The following is a 9,774-nucleotide window of genomic DNA, read 5'->3' as shown; positions in this document are numbered from 1 at the left end:
GCATGAGAGACTCCTAACTCTGGGAAACGAACTAAGGGTGGTAGAAAGGGAGGTGGGCAGGGGGTGGGGGTGACTGGGTGATGGGGACTGAGGGGGGCACTTGATGGGATGAGCACTGGGTGTTATTCTATATGTTGGCAAATTGAACACCAATAAAAAATAAAAAAATAAAAAAAGACAGCATCGAGCCCGGGCCGCAGGCAGCCTGGAGACTCATTGGACCACTCTCAGATTCTGACCAGCATGTCTGGGAGAACCCTTGATGGGGAACGCACCTGAGGCCCTGCCCAGAGCCCTAACCCACTCACCAGCATTATCTCCTGCCTCTGTTCCTCACCCCTCCCAGCACACGCAGACATACCTGCCCACACAGTCTCTTCCTCCCCTTCCAACCTCACCTTTTGGCCTTTTGTGCCCTCACTTTTTTTTTTTTTTTTTTTGTGCCCTCACTTTAAATGGTCTTTTCCTTAACGAAAGGAATGGTCAGAGCAGAGATCACAGTGTAGTGGTACCCAGGGCTCCACGGCCCCCCGAACCAGGACCTGGTGCCCTCCCAGTGGGAGCCCCTGACCCACCCCTCCTCAGCTTTGAGGCAACTCAGCATTCCTCTCTGTTTCTCCAAAGAAGATCCATAGCACAGTGCATCAGAGTGAGAAAGACATTTTGTTCCAAAGTTTCAACAGGGGGCACAGTGTAGAGAGTCGCAGGGCAGGGCACAGAGCAAACTTAACATCTCCACTCTCCCTGCAAGTTTCTTCTCGGCCATACACAACCCACCCACCACCCACCCCTGCTCTGCTGCTTTGTCCCTCTGCCAACCTTCTCCAAGCTTCCGTCTCTGTTCCCACCACCCCCTATATATTTCCCTCTTTCTGCAGAGCAATTTACCCTTCCCCGCCTTGTTTCCAACTTTGCAGACTCTTTCCCATGACTCCTTCGACACTGTTCGTGCTCCATCTTCTTTAGAAGGTTGGGATGAGGGTGGGGAGCATGTATTTGGAGTCCTGGCTGGTGGGGAGCATCTGAATTTCTGATAGCCAGCAGGGCGGCAGCATTGAGCAAGAACCAGGAGAAGTTTGTAGGCTGACTTGCATCCCTAGAAACTGGAAATAAACCCTTAGAAGGATTGGACTTCCTGCTACTCAGATTGGCGGGGGTGCAGAGCTTTCATACATTGAGATATTTTGTTCGGGAGCATTTTACCTACAGAATCCACCAATTTGGGTGTTGTCAGATATTTACATAGATATTTACACCGATTAAGATGGGCCTCTGACAGGTTGTGCCTTCCAAAGACGGTCACAGTAGTACCACCCGTTGGACGTGTCCTTCTGTGAAGTAACCCTGCCACACTCCTATCAGGAGGTGGAGTTTATTTCCCATTTGTATCTGAGTTGTCCAATGTCTGCTGCAACCAACAGCCTATAACAGAAGTGATGTGCCAGTTCTGGGCAGAGCTTTCCACTGTCTTGGTAGCTTCTACTTCCTGCCTCTTGGAATGGTCACTCTCGAGATTATCCCTTTCAGAATGCTGCTACTATATTGACTATATTTATGTATTTTCTCTATCCTCAGTGCTCTGCCATTTGACCCTGGAGAGACTATCCCTCCCAGGTTTAGCTAATTTCTAGAGCTTCCCTCATAAGTACGGCTTTGATATACAAACCAACCTATCCAGAGCCCATACCTCCAACAATCCCCTTTATGAAATTCTCACACACCAAGCCAGTATTACCCTGTCCTAAGTCACCGCAGGCCCAAGTACCAGGCATAAGGACCACTCCTATACCCAGAGACCACAATTACTCAAACTATCCAATCCTTTTTTTTTTTTTTAAACTATCCAATCCTAAATTTACTCAGCATATCTACCCTGCCTCACCCATTGCCTCTCATGAAAGCCCCAGTAAAGGCTCTGGGCACACTCTCCTCTCCCTCCTTTCTGCCTCCCCACCGACCCCAGTGCTTCTGCATGTGGTCTCGCAGGGCCAGCTGCACCTCCTGTTTCTAGGGATCTAGAGTAAGTATAAACATTTCCATGTCTGAATGTCTTACCATATCTGATTAGCACAAATCCTGGGTGTGTTTTAGAACACCCACCATTGCTGTGAGAAGCCCAAGCCACATGGAGAGGCCATGCAAAGGCATGATAGTCAGTAACCCCAGACAAAAGCTTGTGTCAGCTGCCAACCATGTAAGTGAGCCCTCTTGGATGGAAGACCACAGCTCCAGCCAACTTCTGCAACTCCATGAGGGTTGAGCCCAGTGAGAACTGCTGAGCTGAGCCCAATCAACACACGGAATAGTAAATTATATTTTAGGCCACTCTGTTTCTTTTCTAATTTTATTTAAATTCAATTAATTAACATATAATGTATTATTGATTTCAGAGGTAGAGGTCAGTGATTCATCAGTGTTATACAACCCCCCAGCGCTCATTACATCACGTGCCCTCCTTAATGCCCATCACCCAGTTACCCCGACCCCTAGGCTACTCCTCTCTAACGGCCCTCAGTTTGTTTCCTATGATTAAGAAAGAGTCTCTTGTGGTTTGTCTCCCTCTCTGATTTCATTTTGTTTATATTTTTCCTCTTTTCCCTTATGGTCCTCTGTTTTGTTTCTTAAATTCCACACTTTGAGTGAGATCATATGATAATTATCTTTTCTGATTAATTATTTCACTTGGCATAATATCCTCAAGTTCCATCCACATCATTGCAAATGGCAGGAATTTTTTTTTTTTTTTGATGGCTGGCTGAGTAGTAGATGTATATATATATCACATCTTCTTTATCCATTCATCTGTCAATGGACATCAGGGCTCTTTCCACAGTCTGGCTATTGTGGACATTGCTGCTATAAAAATTGGGGTGCAGGTGCCCTTTCGTATCACTACATTTATATCTTTGGGGTGAACCTCACTGTTTTGAGGGTAGTTTGATACAAGGCTGTAGATAACCAGGACATGTATGATGCTCTTTCACTGAAGGATCATTTCCTATAATATTAAGTTCCCATGAATGGTACCACAGCTCACTGCAACTCAAAGCTTGAACAAACCCCAGAAGCTCGTTGCAAATGCAGAATTCAACCATCTCAAATTTATGAAGCCAGAGTCTGCATTTTAACAAGAGTCCCTGATGAATTGAATGCACATTAAAGTTTAAGAAGCACTGCTGTGGCCAATATTGACTATACTCTACCCAGTTCTCCTTAAATCCTTTAAATGGTTCTCTATGCCCCTCTCTCACCTTCCGTCTAGGTGTTTTTATTCCAAGAGCTTGCTCCTGCGATCTTTAGACTATTGACCTTGGGTTACTGCAGTTGATTTGCCTGCACATGCAGACAGTCAGAAATATCTGGGAGCTTATGCCCTGGGATAGCCCACACAGTGACTGACTAATATGGCAATATGAAAGCCCAGCTCTTTGCCTCAAAGTGGAACAAACTTTATTTTTCTTTTTGTTTTATTTTATTTTTGTTTTATTTATTTATGTTTGTCTGTTTATTGGGGTGGGGAGAGTGAGGGGGGACAGAGGGAAAGGCAAAGAGAACCCCAAGCAGGCTCCACAGCCAGCACAGAGCCTGATGTGGGGCTTGGTCTTAAAACCCTGAGATCACAACCAGAGCCAAAATCAAGAGTCAGACTCTTAACCAACTAAGCCATCCAGGCACCCCACAGGGTGAAACAAACTTTTTTTAGTCTTAAAATATGTTTTTTAAAGATTTATTTATTTATTTTAGAGAGAGAGAGTGAAAGGAGGAGGCAGAGGGAGAAGGTGAGAGAATTTTAGGCAGACTCTGTATTTTTTTTAAAAGATTTTATTTATTGGGGGTCCCTGGGTGGCTCAGCGGCTGAGCGGCTGCCTTTGGCTCAGGGCCTGATCCTGGAGTCCCAGGATCGAGTCCCACGTCGGGCTCCCTGCATGGAGCCTGCTTCTCCCTCTGCCTGTGTCTCTGCCTCTGGCTCTCTCCGTGTCTCTCATGAATAAATAAATAAAATCTTTTTTTTTATAGCTTCTGAGTTTCTTTCTTTTTTTTTTTTTTAAGACTCCAGGATCAGGCCCTGAGCCAAAGGCAGCCGCTCAGCCGCTGAGCCAGCCAGGTGTCCCAAGCAGACTCTGTATTGAGCACGGAGCCCTATATGGGGCTCTATCTCATGAGAGTGAGGTGATGACCTGAACCAAAGCCAAGAGTCAGACAATCAACTCCACTACCCAGGTGCCCCAAAATTACATTTAAGGTATAATTTTCCCCAGAGCTGTCTGAGATCAGTAGGAGACTTGGACTTTGCCTGAAATGTCATCCTTACTCTACTTCCGCCTCTTTCCTGACCTGCTTCCCCCAATCCCTTCCCAACTTCTCTTAAGGGCTCTACCTTAATAAATTCTCTGCACATGAATGCTCAACTTAGAGTCTGCAACAGGTACCTAAGAAAACATTGCCCTATGACATCCTCATCACCCGGATAGTAGACATTGGCTAATACACCAGGATAGGATTGGGGGTGGTGGTGATGAGTACAGAAAACTCCTTTGAAGAGCTTTGCTAAAGAGGGGAACTAAAAAATGATGTCATGATTGGAAAGAATGAAAGTTGGGTTTATATTGCTGTGTAACCCATTACTCCAAAACTTAGCAGCTTGAAACAACAGACATTTGTTATTTCACAGTCTCAGAGAGTCAGGAATTCCTCTGGGTGGTCCTGCTCAGAGTCTGTCATGTGGTTGCAGTTGTGATGCCAACCAGGGCTGTAGTCTCATCCGAAGACTTGGTGGGGGCTGGAGGATCTGCTTCGAAACTCACTCACGTGACTGCTGGCCAGAGGCTTCCATTCTTCTCTATTTGGGCCTCTCCATTGAGTTGCTCGGGGCATTGCTTTTCCCCAGGATGAGTGATGAGAGAGACAGGTGTTTGTAAATGCAAACCATGAATTGGCAAGGGCACACTGTTAGCAGTTGGTAAAAATCCTTAACCCTTGGGAGGATTGAGGAGCACAGGACTGTAGGGGTGATGAAGACAGATTTCCATTTTATATACCTCTTAGTTCCTTTTGTAATTTTATTTATTTTTTTTAATTTTTATTTATTTATGATAGTCACACAGAGAGACAGAGAGGCAGAGACATAGGCAGAGGGAGAAGCAGGCTCCATGCAGGGAGCCTGATGTGGGACTCAATCCTGGGTCTCCAGGATCATGCCCCGGGCCAAAGGCAGGCGCCAAACTGCTGCACCACCCAGGGATCCCTCCTTTTGTAATTTTAAAACATTAAAAGAGAAAGCTTAAATGAATCACTAGTAGTGGGGCGCCTCGGTGGCTCAGTTGGTTAAGCATCTGCCTTCCGCTCAGGTCATGGTCCCAGAGTCCTGGGATGGAGCCCCATGTCAGGCTCCCCACTCAAAAAGGTCTGCTTCTCCTCTTCCTTTCCCCTGCTTGTGCTCTCTCCCTCTCTCCAATAAATAAATACAATCTTTTAAAAAGAAAAACGAACACCAGTAGCTTGTAATGAATAAAGCTAAGTCTGTTGCAAAAATAACTATAAGAAGGAGAAATGACAAGGACAGAAAATTTGAACTGAGTCATAAAAAATATGTAAGTGATTTAAAAATGTGATTAATATTAGAGGCATGTATGTGTCCTATGTAGGATTTCTGGAAACTTGTTATAAGCTCTGGAACGGCTGCTGACCCCAGGTACGTAGGAGTTCCTACCTCCACTAAAAAAGCCCCAAGCATTTTCTTTTCCATTCGCTCTACCCACCATGGGAGGACATCAACTCCGACCCGCTCGCTCTACATGGCCTTTTTTCACCAACTGCCTTTCTGGGGCCTGACTATCGGCTTTCTGGTCTGATCTTAATAAACACCTCAGAATCAAACCTCTCCTGCTTCCTGCAATGGGCATGACCATTCGCCCTAGATGCAGAGTCCTGATGCCTCCAGCAGAGACAACTGAAACAATTAAGCCCCAGGTTCTGGCATCAGCTCCTAAGAGGAAGGATAGGAAAGTGATTTGTCTTAAACCCAGAAATGCACCTGCCACGCGCAGGTGGCGCTGCCTGCCCCTCTCAGTTCAAGGGGCAAATGGGCCTGGCTTCCTCTCCCAAGTCTCTGGAGCTGACCATCGGGCACAGGAGAGGTCCTGGCTGGGTCAAAGGCAACCTGGCACTCTCAGCGTGACCCTTGGCTCAGAAGCCTCCACTCTAGGCATGTATTTCAAGGTCCCTCATCATAAACCGATGACTCAGGGAGAAGCAGGGGATGAAGAGGCTGGTGGAGATGGAGAAAGCTTGGGGATCTGTACCTGTGTGAGGACAGTGAGAGAAGAGAGGGCTTAGTAGCCTAACATGAACGCCACATGACAGAGGGGGAAGTTCTCAAACTGTAATTGAGAAAGACAGTGGGGTAGGATTCAGACTGGTGGTTTCTGGTACTTTCCTTAGAGGCAAGAGGGGGTCCCTACCCTGGCTTCTGGGACTTCGAGCAGCACTGCAAGAAATGTGGTCTATGGACCGGTGCCAGTCTACAAGTGGTCTTGATGAGTTACACACAGAAATGGAGATTAACTTTCTATCTTTCAATGTTTAAAACTTTAGCCTTGTATTTTGTATGGATTTTTTAAATTTCATTTTCTCTAGGGATTAATTCTTCTTGGATTTGTACAAAAGAATCGGTCTGTATTGGATCGGAAAATTGAAAATCGGTCCTGCACCACAGGAAGTTTGCGAAGCTCTGCCTTAGAATCCCACAATATCATGAATACTCCAAAACTAAATTGATTAAGGATCACAGGGGATTTGGAGCCCAGCACTGGCATAGTGCAGCCTGCAGCCTAGACATCAGCTCCGGTGACCACACTGCTCAGGTCCCAGGGAAATGCCACTCCTCATCTTCTGCCCAATACAGTCAATACTAAAAGCAACTGTGTCTGAATGTCACAAAGGTTTCTGGGTTGTGCTTCTGCCAACATCAGAGACAGACACTGCTTCAGAGGAAGAGGAAGATTTGAGTGGCAGAAGCACTTAAGAAAGAAAAAAGACGAATTAATTAACTTGTCAAATCCTTTTTCTCAGATAGCATGAATGCAATAGTTTCTAACAGGGTGAAGTAGCATTTCCCAGTAGGGTACACATCCATTTCCAACGCTTTTCTGTGGCTCCAGTTCATGGGCCAAGGGGTACTCATGAATTAGTATGGTATTGACAGGTGCACATGGTGGCTAAGGAACATTTTCCCTATGAACACTTTTACCTCTGTAACCCTATATATACGTGACTACTGATGTAATGTGTGTAGCTAATTCTTCACATCATAGCATGAACTCTAGATATTTCTTTAAGAGATGGTGAACTTTATAAGAAGTACAAAGTATAAGAAACAGAAATTTATATTGTGAAATAAAATATCTTGTAAGATTTGGGGCAGTTATGATAAATTTATCTCATGTAACTCCATTAAAATATGTGAACAGAAAAATAAAAAATAAAAAATAAATAAAATAAATAAATAAAAAATAAAATATGTGAACTGGCTCTGTATGATTCACGATTCATTTTCAAATTTAAATATTGTTTCTAAGATTTTGGGGGGACAATTCTACTTCTTTCTGAAACTTTCTCTATATTGGAATTAATTTTTTAAATTATCTAAGAATTATGACTCAGAACAAAAGATAGCTTAATCTGGCACCAATTTGCAATAGAACATAAATGGTGCAAAACTCTTGATTATAACAATCAATTTTGCAGTAAGGAAGGCAAGAAAAATTAAGTTAATAAAAAGATACATAATAATTTGTGAGATAAGTAATATTTTTATTACTTATCTGACCGTCAGCAACCAATCAACAGAATATCTAACTATGTGCAAAAATAATTAAATTCTATCTTCTTTATTGCTTTGCCTACTTTTATTCATATAAAAATCATAGTGTTACACTTTTTAAATTTTTTTATCTCACAAGGGCAGGAGAATAAAATATTCCTACTTAAGAGTTTACTGGCTTGGTTTATAATTTTAAATATTTACACACATACTATGCGGGCTTTCATTTAGGGTAGAGGACTGTTTAGAGCTGCCTTCACTGCCCAACAGCTGACTGGAGCTTAAGGAGTTCTCCACATTTTAAGTTGTTGTTACTGTTTTTTTAAGTAGTCTCCATGCCCACCATGGATCCCAATGCAGGGCTTGAACTCATGACCCTGAGATGTAAACATGAGCTGAGATCAAGAGTCAGATGCTTAGTCAACTGAGCCACCCAGGTGCCCCTACTCCACATTTGAATTCATTTAAGACACAGGGGGAAGTTCAGGTGGATGGAGATATGACTTGACCACAAACATCAGAAGGGAGACATGGCTTTTAGAAATAATTATTTGCAGCTGATCCCTTCCATTAGTAGGAATTTTTGCCTGGCTTTGGCTTAAAAAAAGCTACTGTAGCTGTGACCGGCGTGAATGTCTATAACAGCCTCCCTCATGGTCCTCCTTTGTTGGTGTCCCTTCTTTGATCCTGGAGGCCCCACCAAGAGGAGCTGTAGGAATGCCTCTGTCCCAGATGATCGCTGCTCCGAATCCTGCTCTGGAATCAATGCCGCTGGCTACGGGCCGGAGTAATGGGGGCTTCTAATCATCCATAACTGCTCACCTGTCCAATGCTCCAGGTGGAGACCTCCCGTGGACTGAAAAGATTGCAGTTTACCCCAAGCCTCTAGACTGTGAGCCCTAAAGGAGAGCACTGTCATTTACACCACTTCCCTGCTGAGAGGCATTTGCTTTGTTTCCAGGCTGTGTGCGTATGTGTGTGTCTGCACACATACGCATTGTGCATGCACCTCTACGATCAATGCTGCAATAAACACCCTTGTACATGGACCTTTAGGTGGATGCCTTTATTTCTCTGGAAGAGAGTCCCAGGAGTGGGATTGCTAAGTCAAAGGGCATATGTATTTTTAATTTTAATAGATTTTTTCCAGATTGATTTCCAAAATGGCTGTAATAATTTACTTCTCCACCAGCAATGATTAAGAGCACACTCCCCCCCGCCCCCGCACATAAAGTAGATGTAGAAGCTCTTTTTATTTTTGCCAGCCTGGAGGGTACAAACTAGTATCTTATTATTACTTTAATTTACATTCCACTGAATTCTAATGAATTTGAACATCTTTCTATAAAGTTGGATATTTTTCTTCTCTGAAGTTCCCATGTGTGTCATTTTGTCTATTTCTCTATTATGTTGTTTATCTTATCTATTGATAGCTTTTTGCATATAACCGCTTCTCCCTTTATTTATCATTGCACTATAAATATTTTTTTCCAGCTCTACTGCTTGTCTTTGCCATTGTTTGCAGCATCTTTTGCCATTGCTTGCAGCATCTTCTGCCATAAAAATGCTTCATACACACTGGGTGTTATACTATATGTTGGCAAATCGAACTTCAATAAAAAATATTTTTAAATGCTTTATATATATATATATATACATATATATATATATATATGCAAAAACATCTATCGTTTTGATCTACATTTCCAGCCTATGTTGAAAAGGTCTTCTAACCCCTAGTTGATATGAAACCTCCTTGCTAAAATTTTTATTGAAGTATAACATACTTATGAAATAATGCATATATTTTTATGGATCCATGATTTTTTAAGAGGTGAACAAACTCATGTAACCAGGACCCAGATCAAGAAACATAACATCTGCAGCACCCTAGAAGCTCTTTTGGGTCTCCTTCCAGTCACTACCCTCCCGAGAAATTCAGCTCTACCCTG

The sequence above is a fragment of the Canis aureus genome, chromosome 32 (assembly GCF_053574225.1).
Source record: "Canis aureus isolate CA01 chromosome 32, VMU_Caureus_v.1.0, whole genome shotgun sequence".
Lineage (NCBI taxonomy): Eukaryota > Metazoa > Chordata > Mammalia > Carnivora > Canidae > Canis > Canis aureus.
The sequence above is the reverse complement of the archived record's forward strand: the minus strand, read 5'-3'. Positions refer to the sequence as shown.